The sequence below is a fragment of the Mustela lutreola genome, chromosome 11, assembly GCF_030435805.1.
Source record: "Mustela lutreola isolate mMusLut2 chromosome 11, mMusLut2.pri, whole genome shotgun sequence".
Taxonomy (NCBI): Eukaryota; Metazoa; Chordata; class Mammalia; order Carnivora; family Mustelidae; genus Mustela; species Mustela lutreola.
In genome coordinates, this window is record NC_081300.1 from 81,126,987 (window position 1) to 81,144,091 (window position 17,105).

Consider the following 17,105-nt stretch of genomic DNA (forward strand, 5'->3'; position numbering starts at 1 on the left):
TTTTCCATCTCCCATTGATAAAATGTTTACCACTCCCCATTGGATGAATTTAGATCTTTCTTTAGAATCTCCAGGAAAATCTCCCAAACCCAGCCCACCACCATGTGGATTAAGCCATCTTCTGATTCACCTCCAGATTGTCTCCTCCTAACTGCTCAAGCCACGGGTTATGGGCGAAATGTTTAATGCCCAGGCAATTAAGTGGGGAACATGTTTATCTAAGCAATTGCATGCAACTCTGTATCTGCATACAGGGGGTCTCTCCCAAGCCTTTCCAACCTCAGCAAAACAAGACAAAGCCCCAGCGATCTGGGGGTATATATCACTCATTCATTCCTGTGTTCACCACTCATGGCGGATCCCCACCAAGACAGTGGGAGAGCAAGGACTGGAGAAATCCTGGAAGCTGAAGTCTGAGGAGGATTTCAAATTCAAGTCAGAAATGAAAGAAACATCTGGACTTGGTCCTCAGGTACATGCAGTATTCTGAGTTTCTTCTCTCCTCCTAATTACATCCCTTCGTCTGAATCTACTCTTTGGTCCCTTTGTCCCCGCTCTCTGCTCCTCCTCCCCTTCCCTGGCCCCTGTTCAGCTCCATCCAGACTGCAGGCAGAGCTGGACTAATACGCTCACTGGCTAGCTCAGCCACCCTCCAGAGAATCACTCTTCGGTGGCCACCTTCCTGACCCCATGGTCCTTTCTCCACTTATTCAGCTATTGCTCTGAAGTCTGAGGAGGACAGAGCGGGGCTGCCGCAGAATCAGGCCAGAGGAGAAACCAAACCATGTGTCCACACTGTCCCCCAGTACTGCTGCTCTGAGAGCTTTCAGATTCCTAAACAGGGTTAGGATTTAGGGGCTTCTTCAGAACTGAGAGTGAAAGCAGCCATAGGTCAAAAGAAAAGCTATGGCCCCCACACAAAAATAATAATCACAAATGAAAACTAAGTTAACTCTAAGTCCCAAAGTCGAAGAATTGCCTTGAATCTGTCACTAGAAAGCACCCAAGGCCTCACTGTCTGGGTTCTGGGTGCCCTGGGAATGGCAGGAGGCTCTGACCCCCTTACCTCTTCATTCACTTCCAAAGAATGCCCTCTGAGGTGGTCTTCAAACTTCCTCTGAGAAACTGTCTCTAGGAACTGTAGGCCCTCGGCTGCTGGGACGAGTGAGGGTGATGTCAGGACCTGATGGGCAGCTTTACCAGGAGATGGTGGCTTCTAGATGCAGTCCTCGGGTCCCATGGTCTGGGTGAGATCTGGGTCTTTGAGTGGAGGAGGACAGATGAGATTTCAGATTTTGAGTTGATTCTGGGATGATTAGTGCTTTGGAGGGCATTGGGTGAAGGTATTTTGCACACGGGAAGGACACGAATTTGGGGAGCCAGAGAGTGGACTGTTAAGAGCTGACCTGCATTTCCCCCAGAAACCTTGCTGCTGTCCTTATCTCTGGTACCACAGAACGTGACCTTATTTGGAACTAGAGTCCTTACAGATGCAATCACATTACAGTGAGGTCATTAGAGTGGGCCCTAATCTCCTGTAACTGTCCTCCTTATGTAAAGGGAAAATCTGGACAGAGAGATGCCCCTACTGTCAGTGGTGGGCAGTGCATGAACTTCTAGAACCCTGACAGTAGTGGAAAACAGACTCAGGCTGGGCACTAGGTAAATGGGAGCTCTAGTGGAATTTCAGATGAAGATGCTGTGGACCTCGGCTTCCCAGGTCATAGTGACGTTAGGATTTCAAATTCAAGTCAGAGATGAAAGAAACATCTGGACTCGGTCCTCAGGTACACGCAGTATTCTGAACTGAGGCTAGAACCAGAGACCATTCTAATGAAAGGCCTCCACAGGTGGGCTCTCACAGGTGGGCTCCCACTCAGTATCCTGCATATTAATTCATGAAATCGCTCTGCGGGTCAACATGCAGAACAAAACCATTTAATAAAAGTGACAATGAGGAGAGGAAAGGGACTCAATAAGGCATGTGAATGGGGAGAGAGGAAGACCAGGGCGGAAAAACCGCGAATCCCTCCCTGCGCTCCTTGCTGCCAGGGAGGTCTGAGGGACTAGTTTCCACCTGGGATCCCAAGTCCAGAACAAAAGTGGCGGGGCCACAGCACGGGATGAGGGAAGGGGGTCCTCGCCACCCGCACGTGGGGTGCCAAACGATGGGGGCTTTTGTGCTCATAGGCGGGGGGCACCTGCGTGGCTCCGTCCCTGGCCCGACCCCGTTAGGACCCCAGTGCAGCAAGGCGTCCGGGGTGGTCCCGCTGCCCCGGGGGTCGCGGGAGGCTGGGTCCCAACACCCCCGCGAGCTCAGGGCCGGCGCTTTCTGCTCCAGGTGAGGGTGCGGCGCGGTGTCACTTTACCTGCCCGCAGAGGGTCCTCCGGAGAAGCCATGGGGCGGGGCGGGGCAGCAGGCCTCAGGAGCAGGACAGCGTGGCCTCAAGGGCTGGGCTGGAGCGCAGGAGTGCAGGGACGGCGACTCCAGGGGTCCTGCAGTCCCGACTGGGCCCCAGTACAGCACCCTGGCACTGTGGGCCCCTTCTCTGCCAGCCCCTCCACCTCCTCTCAGACTCTCCCCCGCTTCCTCCATCCTCCGCAAGCTCATTTCCCGCTTCTTCAATTATCAAAGCCCCTTCTCCGGGCCGCCCCCAACCCCGCCCCCCTCCCCTTCGGTCCTGAGGCGCGGCCCGGGGCACAGGGGCTGGCCAAGCCCCGGGGGCCTGCTGAGCATGGCCAGCGCGGGCGCTGGTCGGCCTCCTAGCCTGGCTCCCAGAGCCGGTGTCTGCGTGCTGCCTGGCTGCGAAAAGATCATCATCCCTAAACCCCGGCTGCACTCTCGGGTCAATTCGCTGGCTTCCTGATTGTGCGCAAAGCCGGGAACCAGCTTCCCCAGCACAGGCCTGGGCTGAGATGCCTGCCTGCGATCTGTTTGAGCAGTCTCCTCGTCTCCAGGCAGGGTCCGCCATTGCATGATGGCACCCCTGAATCACTTCGACCTGGATGTTTGGGTTTTTTGTTTGTTTTTTCGTTATTGGTTATTACATGACCTCCATTGTAGGTGCTCCAGAAAGGGAGTGAAAAGAGGATGCCTGATACATACGCATATGGCCATTCTAGAAAAAGAGCTTGTGGTTCTCTCGGAAGCGGGGCATTGGTCCTTGCACTAGGGTTTAATAGAAAAGGGATTATGCACCAACTTACTTAAATGAGCATAGTCTGAAATCGTTTACTGAGAATAAATATTTAAAACAGTGATATTTTAACTAAATCTATCATCAATCATAAATCTATTACACGAAGGTTACAGGCAATTTAAATGCAATAGCACTCTCTTCAGGGTTTTAAATAATCCGTGTCTGGGGGCGCCTGGGTGGCTCAGTGGGTTAGGCCGCTGCCTTCAGCTCAGGTCATGATCTCAGGGTCCTGGGATCAAGTCCCGCATCGGGCTCTCTGCTCAGCAGGGAGCCTGCTTCCCTCTCTCTCTGCCTGCCTCTCCATCTACTTGTGATTTCTCTCTGTCAAATAAATAAATAAAATCTTAAAATAAATAAATAAATAAATAAATAAATAAATAATCCGTGTCTGTCTCGGCACATGAGAATGCAAAGATAGGAAATGGTTTGTAAAAGATCATATAATAGCTTTTACTATAAGGTATCAGCAATTAATCCTAAAGGAGCGGCCTCCCGCTAAAAACTCAGCTTTGAAAAATACAGAAAAGCAGCAAACGTTTACAAACCCTCTTGGTGACCAGAGGCGTGCTTTGTGCCCCTCATCATATCTTTCGTGGTTCTGAGGCCCTTGGTGCTCAGTAGTTTAGTGTCTTATTCTCTGGAATAGGCCATTGAAGAAATACCAGGCCCAGAGAAGAAGGTCCTGCTGGGTGTCTGAAGAAAGTACAACCTTTTAGATGAAGCTTTCTGGGGAATTTGTTGGTGGTTTGGTCTGCTTCTGATAGGAAGGGAAATTTTATTTTTAAAGATTTTATTTATTTATTTGATAGAGATCACAAGTAGAAGAGAGGCAGGCAGAGAGAGAGAAAGAAACAGGCTCCCTGCTGAGGAGTGAGCCTGATGTGGGGCTCGATCCCGGGACCCTGGAATCATGACCTGAGCCGAATGCAGAGGCTTTAACTCACTCTTCCACCCAGGTGCCCAAGGAAAATTTTTTTTAAAGATTTTATTTATTTATTTGACTGACAGAGATCACAAGTAGGCAGAGAGCAGGCAGAGAGAGAAGTGGAAGCAGGCTCCCTGCTGAGCAGAGAGCCAGACATGAGGCTCAATCCCAGGACCCTAGGATCATGACCTGAGCCAAACGCAAAGGCCCAGTGAGACAAACTAACTGAGCCACTCGGGTGCCCCAGGAAGGGAAATTTTTTTAAGAGTATTTTCTCTATGAATCTATTTTGAGGTTTGGTTTGTGGTTCTTTCTGACTTCTCATGAAGATGGAATTACTTCTGAGGTTGGTTGTCAGGAACCGCATATCAAATTGAGCTATCTTGTTAGCAATAAATAAATAAATAAATAAATAAATAAATAAAAAGCTCAAGTGTTGGTATAAAGCAATTGTGTTATTCAAAACCCCGAACTATAATTCATGTATCGTGGTCATTCTTTATGAGATCAAACAGGAGAGAGGTGGTAGAAACGCACTTTCATGTTAATTTTTTTACAAGGAACATGGACTTATGAACCTACTTTGTTATTCCCTTTCATTCAATTTCCATGTACCTCCTTTTCTATGAATTGTAAAGATAACCCATCATTATTTTTATGTTGGCACGTGAGAATTAGAGATCAATGCCCAAAGTGAAACCAGAAGGCAGGTTTATTAAAGCAACAGCACACTCTCTAAGGGAGAGCAGGTGGTATTCCATGAGGTGGAGCTGGCCCTTACTTTGTTTTGGGATTGGATATTCCTTGGTCTTTTTGAAGTGGGAGGACCCTCAACATGCAGTGGATTGATCTCTAATGGAGGCTGCTTCCAATAATTTGGGGGACTCCTACCACAGGTTGGGAAGTGGAGTTGTTGTTGTCATTTATATTTTATTTTTTTCAGGGTTCCAAAATTCACTGTTTATGCACCACACCCAGTGCTCCATGCAATATGTGCCCTCCATAACTCCCATTAACAGGCTTACCCAACCCTCTGCCCCCTCCCCTCAAAACTCTCAGTTTGTTTCTCAGAGTCTCTCATGGTTTGTCTCCCCCTCCAATTTCCCCCCACTCACTTCTCCTCTTGATCACCCAGTGACTTCCATGTTATTCTTTATGCTCCACAATTAAGTGAAACCATATGAAAATTGACAATCCCTGCTTGACTTATTTCACTCACGATTATCTCCTCCTGTCCCGTCCATGTTGATACAAAAGTTGGTTGTCCTTCCTTTCAGAAGGAAGCATAATACTCCATTGTAAAAATGGATCATATCTTCTTTATCTGTTCATCCATTGAAGGTCATCTTGGTTCTTTCCAAAGTTTACTGACTGTGGCCATTGCTGCTATAAACATTAGGGTACAGATGCCCCTTCTTTTCACTGCATCTGTATCTTAGGGGTTAATACTCAGTAGTGCAATTGCAGGGTCATAGTGTAGCTATAATTTTAATTTCTTAAGGAGTCTCCACACTGTATCCCAAAGTAGCTGCACCAACTGGCATTCTAACCAATAGTGTAAGAGGGTTCCCCATTCTCCACATCCTCTCCAACACGTGTTGTTTATTGCCTTGTTAATTTTGGCCATTCTAACTGTGTAAGGTGGTATCCCAATGTGCTTTTGATTTGAATCTCCCTGATGGCTAATGATGATGAACATTTTTTCATGCATCTGTTTGCCATGTGTATGTCTTCTTTGGAGAAGTGTCTGTTCATGTCTCCTGCCCATTTTTTGACATGATTATCTGTTTTGTGTGTGTTGAGTTTGAGGAGTTCTTTATAGATCTTGGATATCAGCCCTTTATCTGTAATGTCCTTTGTGAAAATCTTCTCCCATTCCGAGGGTTGTCTCTTCATTTTGTTGACTGTTTCCTTTGCTGTGCAGAAACTTTTGACCTTGATGAAGTCCCAAAAGTTCATTTTTGCTTTTGTTTCCTTTGTCTTTGGGGACATGTCTTGAAAGAATTTGCTGTGGCCAGTGTCCAAGACGTTACTGCCTATGTTCTCCTCTAGGATTTTGATAGATTCCTGCCTCACGTTGAGGTCTTTTGTCCATTTCGAATTTATCTTTCTGTATGGTATAAGAGAATGGTTGAGTGTCATTCTTCCATACATAGCTGTCCAATTTTTCCAGCACCATTGATTGAAGAGGCTGTCTTTTTTCCATTGTATAATTTTCTCTGCTTTGTCAAAGATTTTTTGGCCATAGAGTTGATGGTCCATATCTGGGCACTCGACTCTGTTCCACTGGTCTACATGTCTGTTTTTATGCCAGTGTTATGCTGTCTTGGTGAACACAGCTTTGTAGTAAAGCTTGAAATTAGGCAACATGAAGCCCCCAGTTTTGCTTTTTCTTTTTCAACATTCCCTTAGCATTTCAGGGTCTCTTCTGGTTCCATACAAATTGTTTGGAATTGTTTGTTGTTGTTTGTTCCAGCTCTTTGAAAAGTTCCAGTGGAATTTTGATCAGGATAGCACTGAAAGTATAGATGGCTCTAGGCAGTATAGACATTTTCACAATGTTTATTCTTCCAATCCATGCATGTGGAATGATCTTCATTCTTTTTGTGTCTTCTTCAGTTTCTTTCATGAGTATTCTGTAGTTCCTCAAGTACATTTACCTCTTTGGTTACGTTTATTCCAAGGTATTTTATGCTTCTTGGTTCTATAGGAAATGGAATCAATTCTCTAATTTCCCTTTCTATGGAAATCAACTGATTTCTGTACATTAATTATGTATCCTGCCACATTACTGAATTGCTGTTATGACTTCTAGTAGCTGGGGGGTGGAGTCTTTTGGGTTTTCTATATAAAGTATCATGTCATCTGCAAAGAGAGAGAGTTTGACTTATTTTTTGCCAATTCGAATACTTTTACTTCTTTGTGTTGTCTGATTGTTGTTTCTAGGACTTTTAGTACTGTGTTGAATAACAGGGTTTAGAGTGGACATCCTTGTCGTGTTCTTGATTTCAATTGGTAGGCTGTCAGCTTTTCCCGTTTGAGGATGATATTCACTGTGGGTTTTTCATCGATAGATTTTATGAAGTTGAGGAATGTTCCCTGTATCCCTGTACTTTGAAGTGTTTTAATCAGGAGTGGATGCTGTATCTTGCCAAATGCTTTTTCTGCATCAATTGAGAGGACCATGTGGTTATTCTCTCTTCTTTTATTGATTTGTTCTATCACATTTACTGATTTGTGAATGTTGAACTACCCTTGTATCCCATGGATAAATCCCACCTGGTCATGGTGGATAATCTTTTTAGTGTACTGTTGGATCCTATTAGCTAGGATCTTGTTGAGAACCTTGGCATCCATATTCATCGGGGGTATTGGTCTGAAATTCTTTTGGAGAGTGTCTTTGCCTGGTTTGGCCATCTGTTTCTATTTTTGGAGGCAGCTTCAGAAGAATAGGTGTTATTTCTTCTTTGAAAGTTTAGTAGAATTCTCCAGGGAATTCACCAGGTCCTGGGCTCTTGTTTTTTGGGAGGTCTTTGATGACTGCTTTGATCTCCTAACTAGATATTGGTCTATTCAGGTTGTCAATTTCTTCCTGATTCAGTTTTGGAAGTTTATAGGCTCCTAGGAATGCATCTATTTTGTCTAGTTGCCTAACTTATTGTCATATAACTGTTACAACCGTCAATAAAAATTTCTGATGATTGTTTCTATTTCCTTGCTATTAGTCATGATCTTTCCCTTTTCATTCATAATTTTATTAATTTGGGTATTCTCTCTTTTCCTTTGGATTAGTTTGGCCAGTAGTTTATAAATCTTATTGATTCTTTCAAAATTCAGCTTCTAGTTTCATTGATGTGTTCTACTGTATCTCTACTTTCTATCTCATTGATCTCTGCTTTAATCTTGATTATTTCCCTTCTTGCATGTGGGTTTGGCTTAATTTGTTGTTGATTCTCCTGGTCTTTAAGGTGTAAAGAGAGCTGGTTTATTCTGTAGTTTTCAATTTTTTTGAGGGAGCCTGGTGGGAAGAGTTGTTTTTTACCTTAAAAGGTTTGTTCTGGAACCATCATGGCAACTATTTTACATGGGGATGGCAATGCAAATGCATTATGATAGATCTAGGGGTTACTCTGGTGTAGAGGTAGAAGAGGAGAGAACATTTTCAGTACCAGTGTCTCCTGGTTTGTTAGGCCCAGGGTCTCAGAAGTCACAAAGTGGGAGGTTGTGCCCTCAGTCTTCTAATGTGTAACCCATTTTTCACCATTCTTGCCTCTAACTCATCTCTCACTGCCCACACATTCAGATATAGTGTAATATTGATTGACAAAATATTAATTGCCAAATAACAGTAGTTGGAGAATAAGAAAAATGCAAGCACCTGATTATATAATATTACTTAAATAAAATATGTTTTTATAAGTGCTATTGGAAGTAAATTCCTCAATACTTTAATCACACAGAAAGATGGAATCCTATATTTTTTTTCTTGTATTTACTAAGAAAATGATCATGCCTCAAGTATATTAAAATGGAATAGGGAAAATTAAAAATTGTTTTAAGTTGATTTGCGTGTCTTGTGCGTATGTGAGAGAGAAAGAGAAAGAGAGAAAAAGAGAAAGGGAAAGACAGAGAGGTGGCTGCAGTGAATTGATGAGTTGCAGGATAGATTTTAAAGTTTTGTCTTTTGCTTTCTACATTTCCTTTTCCTTAGGTTCAAGAGAACAATCAGTAATATCTCAGATGCCTGCTGGTAACATCAGCAGAAAGAGTTAGAGGTTCCCAGAAAATTAAAGATGAGATATAGTTTTCCTGACATAAGAAAAGTCATTTTGTGTCTCCAGCTATTTTCAATGATCCATACCCCACCTGTGTACTTGCCCAAGCACACTTCTTCCAAAACTTCCTGGGAGGTCCTTACAAGGAAATGCAAAAACCTCACTACTTAAGGAATTTGAGGGAATGAGGCAATGGGAAAACTAACATTCACCACCAGACCAGGAAATAGCCTAAGCTATTGAGACAATAAATCAGTGGTAAAACTCCGTAGTGCTATTTTAAAAGTAATCAAGGCCTTGCATTCCTTGTCCCAGAAAATGAGCCCAAGACCCCATCTTGTTTATATCTGCTCTTGAAGCCTGCAGCGTCCCTTTCCCTTGTCCAACAGTTACCTCTGCTTTATTCTAACGGTGAAGTTTCTGCCCTCAGTGGAATACAAGCTTCATTCAGGTGAACATGCAATACATATTGTACAAATACATATGTGGATGTGCATGCATCCACAACCTTATGACCAACCATACACGGGATAATAAAACTCTCCCTTCTGAGTATTCATCTTAAATACTAAATAAAAATCTCTCTCCTGTTCAAACAGTCAAGGCTTTGGAACTTATTCCCTGTGATCTCCTTGTATGTTGTAAACAAAGATTCCTTGTTTGACAACTCCACCTGTTTGTGTGATTCACCAAAGGTTGACCTCAGTTAGTTCAGTTACTGTAATGGCTTTCACTCCTCTGATTCTACCTCTGCAAGTCTCCAAATTTAACTATTTTTTTCTCGCAATTCCGCATTTTCTTGGCTTTAAACTGCAACTCTGAAGAGATGATTTGCTTGTTTAAAAAAAAAAATCAAGAAAAGGGAGTAGTAGTCAACATTGTTACTTTGAACTTCCTGCCATAAGGGGCTCTCCTGTTGTTTCTCTTTGCCTTCCTGGACTAAAACGACAGAAATTTGGCAATACATCACTCCCCAATCCAGATTTCTGACAGAACAGTTTATACTCTTAGAAAAATATTTGTTTTAAAGATCACATAATTAAATACTTAAGCATGTAGTGTAATATAGTGGTTTACAAGAAATATATTTTGGTCATCTGAATATTTGGTTTTCAACCATGGCTACTGACTCACAGCTCCTAAAACTCTTGGAATTTCCTGTGATAAGGGTGAGAGTGGTGTGTTTTGTTATGTTAATGAAGTGACCTTTAGACCTCTCTCAAGGCAAGGGCTGTTTGCCTGAAGGACCACCCACTTGGTGAAAGCCTTCATAACTTTTTTCCCAACATGCCTCCCCTTCCTCTGAATTCAGGATTATCTGGGGAAGGAAGAGGAGCTGGAGATTAGATCAGCAAATGACAATGATTTAGTCAGTCATGACTATGTCATGAAGCCTCCACAGAAAACCTGAAAGGACTGGGTTCAGAAAGCTTTTAGCTTGTTAAATGTATGAAAAGGCAGGAAGAGTGGCAGTCTTACAGAAGGTAATAGAAGCTCTGTGCCCATTCTCCATACCTTGCCCTGTGCACTTCTTTATCTATCTATTGATTTAAATCTTCTATTATATCTTTTAATAAGCTGGCAAACATAAATTAAGTATTTTTATGAGTTTTGTGAGTCCCTGTAGCAAATTAAAAGAACGTAAGAATTAGGCCACTGGGACCTCCAACCTGTAGTTGCTCAGTCACAAGCACAGGTAATAACCTGGGGCCTACAGTGAGACAGGCATCTGAGGTGGGGTTGGAGATAGTCTTGGAGGACTGATCCCTTAACTGATGAAATCTTACACTATGTTCAGGTAGATAGTGTCAGAATTTAGTTGAATTCTTGGAGATCCTGCTGTTGTCTGAAAATTATTTGGCATTGTTGGTATGATGTCCTAAAAACCAAAAAGATATAGCTACCTCAAAATAAGAATAAGGTTGACAGCTTATATATAATAAGTGAGTATATCAGGGGTTTAAAATATACCCAATAAATAGTGTAAGGAAATTACGAAAGAGTTTGAAATAAAAACAGGAATAAGAACCTAGTGGTACTAATAGATTAAATATATGTAATCTAGTTGAATTAAGAATACAATGGATAGAATACGTAATGGATTCAATAGAGATAAGAAGTCACTTAAGGATATAGTCATCTGGATACCAGCAAAGCATTAAAATTATCAATATAAAAGAGGTGTAAGATGTAGGTGATGTGTGTGGAACAAAAGCTAGAGAAAAAATTAGATTTCCTTACTACTCATAGCCTGTTGACAAGTCCTTGAAGTTCCTCTGGGGACTCAGCTGCTTCAATGTGGACACATCCACTCAGGGCAAAAAGCATTCTTAGTCCACCCCCCAGGATACCGAAAATCTACTTTCACATGTAAAACTTACTTTGGAAACTTCTTTATCTCTACTCCCCAACCCTGCCCTCAAGATATACATTGGCAATCATCTCCCAAGCATATACCCACTGATACACATCAGAAGAGTGTCTTCCCTGAGTTTTTACTAAATAGTAATAAATGATATTCCCCTAACAATAGCTAGCCCCCTCAAGGTGCTAGAAACCTTGTTTATAAAATACCTTGGAGGCTTGTGCTATCCCTATCCTCCTCCCAAATTGAAAGTATATCATCAGCCACTCTTCATGACCCTCTCTCTCTACTCCACATAAATAAATAAATATTTTTTAAATAAAATAAAATAAATGACTTTTTTTTAATGAAAGAAGAAAAAAGGAAAGAAATATTTGAATATTAATGTACATATATTTCTCAAGCATAAAATAGTCAAGACACTGGATTGAAACTTACATACAAGAAAAGAAAGAAAATATTCATGACTATAGTTGACTCTATGAATCCCAAACTAGGGCATATATACCAAAGACAAAAAAAAAAAACAAAAAAAACTCATAAGTGTTAGAGAGAAAAAAATTAATTCATTAATAAAGAAACAAGATTCAGATTGACAGAAAAGTTTTAAATAACATCAGATATAAAAAAGAATGAAGTAATAGCTTTATTATCTTGAAAAAAATAATCACAATGTAAACATTTAGATCCTTATAAAATGTCATTGGAATAGGAAGGCATAATAAAAAAAATATTTTCAGGAATACAGACCACAGATAATTTGCCTTAATTTGTGTAGGCAGCACTTACATACTAATATTATTTTAACAGTAAAAATGTACTCTATGACCTATGGGGTTGGGGAAAAGAGGATGACCAAGTCATCTTGAAATAATTCAGTTTTAAGAAAAAAGTAAAAAGATCGAAAAAAAGACTTGAAGAAAAGAGAGATAAAACATATGCATAATAAAAATAAATAAATGAATGAACAACTGGAGTGCCTGGGTGACTTAGTCGGTTCAAGTGTCTGCCTTCAGCTCAGGTCATGATCCCTCCAGGGTCCTGGTATTGAGCCCTGCATCAGGCTCCCTGCTCAGTGGAGAGTCTGCTTCTCCCTCCCATTGAGAAAATAAATTTGACTTATTTATTTGAGAGAGATAATCTTTAAATTTTACTTATTTATTTGAGAGAGAGTGAGAAAAGAAAAACATGCACACAGCAGGGGGAATAACAGAGGGAGAGGGAGAAGCACCCCACTGAGCAGGGAACCCCCTGCGGGGCTCTATCCCCGGACCCGGGTATTATCACCTGAGTTATAGTTAGACACTTAACTGACTGAGCCACTCAGGTACCCCAATGAATACAATCTTTAAAATAATAATAATAATAATAAAGAAATAATATTTCAGATAGTATGATTTTTTTTAATGTAAGACTTGGTATAAAAACAGGATGACATACTTGTCTAATTATAGCAAAAGACTTTGATAAGTTTAGATTCAGTAGTACATAAAAATTTAACTTCTTTCATTAACTGATAATTTAATTAGATTAAATTAAGAGACATCAAAATTTAGAGAATCTAATAGTCCTGATCTATTAATAAATGTAGCCATCCTGACCCCAAAACAATAGTCTTCAGTAAGTATATAAGCATAAGTTGAACATTTACACAAACAGGCCATTATTTAGGCCAGAAGTATATGCCAATCAATTCCGAGAGTTAAATATCAGGCTATATTTTCCAAGAATAAGGCAATAAAATTAGAAAACAATGACCAAAATATTAAATTCATATAATTGGAAGTTAACTTCATACCTAAAAAGAAATAATACAGCTAATTCAGAAATTTTTAGAATTACAGTACTTTGGTAATATCAACTCTCAAAATGAGTAACGGACAGGCGGGGCTAGAGAGGAAGAGATCCATAGGGAACTTTGTGAACAGGCTCTCAGAAATCCCCAAAATGTGGTGTGGGAAAGCCAGAGTAAAGAGATAAATTGGACCACCCTACCCCAGGGAAGAGCACCCTGATCTAGGCATGTGGGATGGAGGACCACCCTGCCCTAGGTGTATGGGGTGGGTCATGTGGGGTGGGTGTCTCTATGATAATCACCTGTAACCAAAAAAGAATAATCAGAGGCTAAAAAGGAGGTAAGCCACTGAAGGAGTTATTGATAGAGATGTTAAAAGGATTAAAGTTGCCTGGTTACCTTTTTATAAAAATAAACCCTGAAGGCACTCATTGTTAACTGTGTGGGGACCCCTCTTAGTTGTGAGAGCTTTTTCTATATATTCACTTGATAAACTTCTGTCACTTACTCACTCTCCATTGCCCACGAGATTCCTTCTTTGACTCCAAGAGACAAGAACCTAGCTCTCCCACATCATTCCCTAGAGTTAAGTATCAGGCTATATTTTCCAATGATAAGGCAATAAAACTAGAATATAATGACCAAAATATTAAGTCCATGTAACTGGAAGTTAACTTCACACCTAAAAAGAAATAATACAGCTAATTCAGAAATATTTAGAATTACTGTACTATGGTAATATCATTTGTGAAAATAAGTGACAATAATTAAAGGTATTAAGGAAATCTAAAGGTTTAATTGTATTAATTCAAAAGAAAAACAAAACAATACAACAAAAACACCAAAGCATAAAACAACAAAACAAAACAAAAGGAATATAAAGGCAAAACCTAAGAACGACAGCAGTAATAACAAAATATTATAGAATCAAACAAATTTTTGGAATAGATTAATAAAAAATATTTGACCAATGAGTACTGGTCAGAAATACTCAGAGATTATGAAGATAAAATAAAATACTAAATGAAATGTATAAAAACTAAAGTATAGACCTAAGAGAATGATTAAAAATGCTTCTAGAAAAAGAGTCTAATTTTAAGACAATAAAATTAATAGCACCATAGAGAAAACTGTATTTGTGACATAGGGGATCAATTAGAGATGATAAAGTATTTCCTTAAATATCAAAGATAACAATTAGACTCAGGGGCTCAGTCAGCTAAGCCTCTGCCTTCACCTCAGATCATGATCCCAAGGCCCTGAGACTGAACTTGACTCCCTGCTTGGTGGGGAACCTGCTTCTTCTTTTCCCTCTCCCTCTGCAGCTTCCCCTGCTTGTGCTTGTTCTCTCTCTTTCTCTCTCTCTCTCTAAATAAGATTTTAAAAGTTAAAAAAATTAAGAAATAAGCATCAAAGATTAATCCATAAGGTAAACGCATGTATTAAAGTGATTAATTAATTTATATTAAAATTAAATATTTCCTTGTAATTAAGTACAGTGTGGAGAAAAAGTTCATAGACAACTGACATAGGAATGAACAATACTTAAAATATTTAAAACTGACAAGGAATTATTAGATTTAGACTCCATGATGATCTCTATGTATGTGCATGTAAAACACCTTAAAATACATTGTAGGAATGTGCTACAGGAAATTAAGGAGACAGGGAGATAAAGGGGGAAAAAATAGCTCAACTTGAAATGACTAGTTGGTTGCCACTGTGTTTTATTTACATTTATTTGGTCAATGAAATTATTTTACATGTATCTATTATTATCTTGTAGGACATGGTATACTAATATCATTATTAATGAAGTTGAGAATAAGAATATGATGCCTCATTTCATCATAATTGTTAAAAATGATCCCTGAAGCTGGTAAATGCAGGAAGCCAGAAACAGAAAAAATAATTAGCACCAGTTCAAAAGCTTGTCCACCTGGAACCCGTAAGAAAATCCAACTGGATCCTGAAAATAATCAGTGATTTGAGGAAAATGGACAGGGATATAGATTTCCAGGTGCTTTTTACTTATAATGGCAATAGCAACTTAGACAATGTAATGGAAAAAAAAATCTATTAATTGGCAGTAGGAGAATTATTAAAAAAATATAAACCATAAGCCAATGAACTTGGGAAAATTATGAAGAATCTACATAAACATAAAAAGAAACAATATGAATTTGCCAAGGCACATTCACATTTTAAAAAATAAGTTAAAAGGGGAACAATATGCCATAATACATATATCAATGTTTTTCATAGAAGTTTAGTATAAAAAATAAACATTTTAAATAATTTATTTGGAAAATGATATCACATATCTGAAAAACTTGGAAGAAGAAATGGATAACCATGACTAAACAAATGTAGCAGAAAAATGATTTACAATAATAGATAAAAGCTATTCAAAAATGCAGTGAACATTGGCCAAAGCTTAGAAAAATCGATAGAATATAAAATGTAAAATGAATTCATAAATGAAAAATAGAATCCCATTAAATCTAATTTGGAAAGAACTAATAATTTTTTATTTTGCCTGAATCTGCTCTGCCTTTCATTAGGTGGGACACTGACCAAGCCCACTGAGCTCCTCTCTCATGCCCAGTAATAGTAAAGTCATGGACATTAATTACTTCTGAGATGAATTTTAACCACTGTGGATAGGATGCAGAAGCCAGTGGGTTAAACAGATTCTTCCTTGTTTCAGGAAAATAATTCTGAGATGTATTCTGTGCATTAGGATTGATGCTCTGTTGCCTACAATCATAATCTACTCAGTCTGAACTCATATATGTTTCTCCTGGACCACTTAGCTCTTCTCATTCTCTCCTCTTCCACGTGATCAAATCCCAAAATAATTATTTAGGTTGTGTATGCAAGTCCTGATTTTGAAGGGAAACTCAGTTACAAAAAGAGATGAAAATAAAGATACAGGGGAAAAAATGGTGCACTTGGGTGACTCAATTAGATAAGCATCTGACTCTTGATTTCAGCTCAGGTTGTTATCTCAGGGCGATGAGATGAAGCCCCTATAGGCTCTGTGCTGGGCAAGGAGGTTGCTTAAGATTCTCTCTTCTTATCCCTTTCCTTCCACCCCTCACCTCCCATGCTGTATTTCTCTAAAATAATAAGCACTGCTGAACTATCTTAGATTCTGTACCTTCTCTCCAGCCATGAACCTATCACTGTCTTTAACTCTTGAAAACTTCATTAGACAAATTAATGTGGTGAAGGAAGCAATATGAGAAAGCCTCTTAATCTGATGAGCATGGATCTGAACAAACCCTATAGATACTATCCCTTTGACTTCAATATACTTCAATATACTATCAATACCTACAGTGAGTCACATACACACAAGATTATTGTTTTTATTGTATACTTCATATATTCATTAATATATGACTCGTTATCATTTTGTTGAAGTGCTAAACTATGGTAATAAACAAACTTTTAATTAACTTTTCCTCCTATGATACAAATATAATTTGCACTTGAGCTTTAGCTAATTTTATGTTCTAAAATTGTCAAAACAAAGTGATCAAGGTTTCTAGATTATACTGTATTTTCTACTATATAATATTGTTCTATCTCTTCTGTATAAAGAAAATGAATGCTTGGGGCTCTTGGGTGGCTCAGTGCGTTAAAGCCTCTGCCTTCTGCTCAGGTCATGATCCCAGAGTCCTGGGATAGAGACCCACACCAGGCTCTCTGCTCAGCAGGGACCCTGCTTCCCTTCCATTCTCTCTGCCTGCCTCTCTGTCTACTTGTGATCTCTGTCTGTCAAATAAATAAATAAAATCTTTAAAAAAAAAGAAAATGAATGCTTGATAACTAAATGAATGCTTTACTGAACAAATTAAATATGGCAATAGCATTTTATTTTATCATGCTTTACATTTAAACTATAATATTATATCACTGGTCTACAAATAATCTACTCACAAAGTCATTTGGAAGCTTTTAGCAAAAGAATTCTTCCTCCTGATTGTAGTATAAAAGCCACAGAAATATACAGAAGACTCCTAGGATAGAAAGTTAA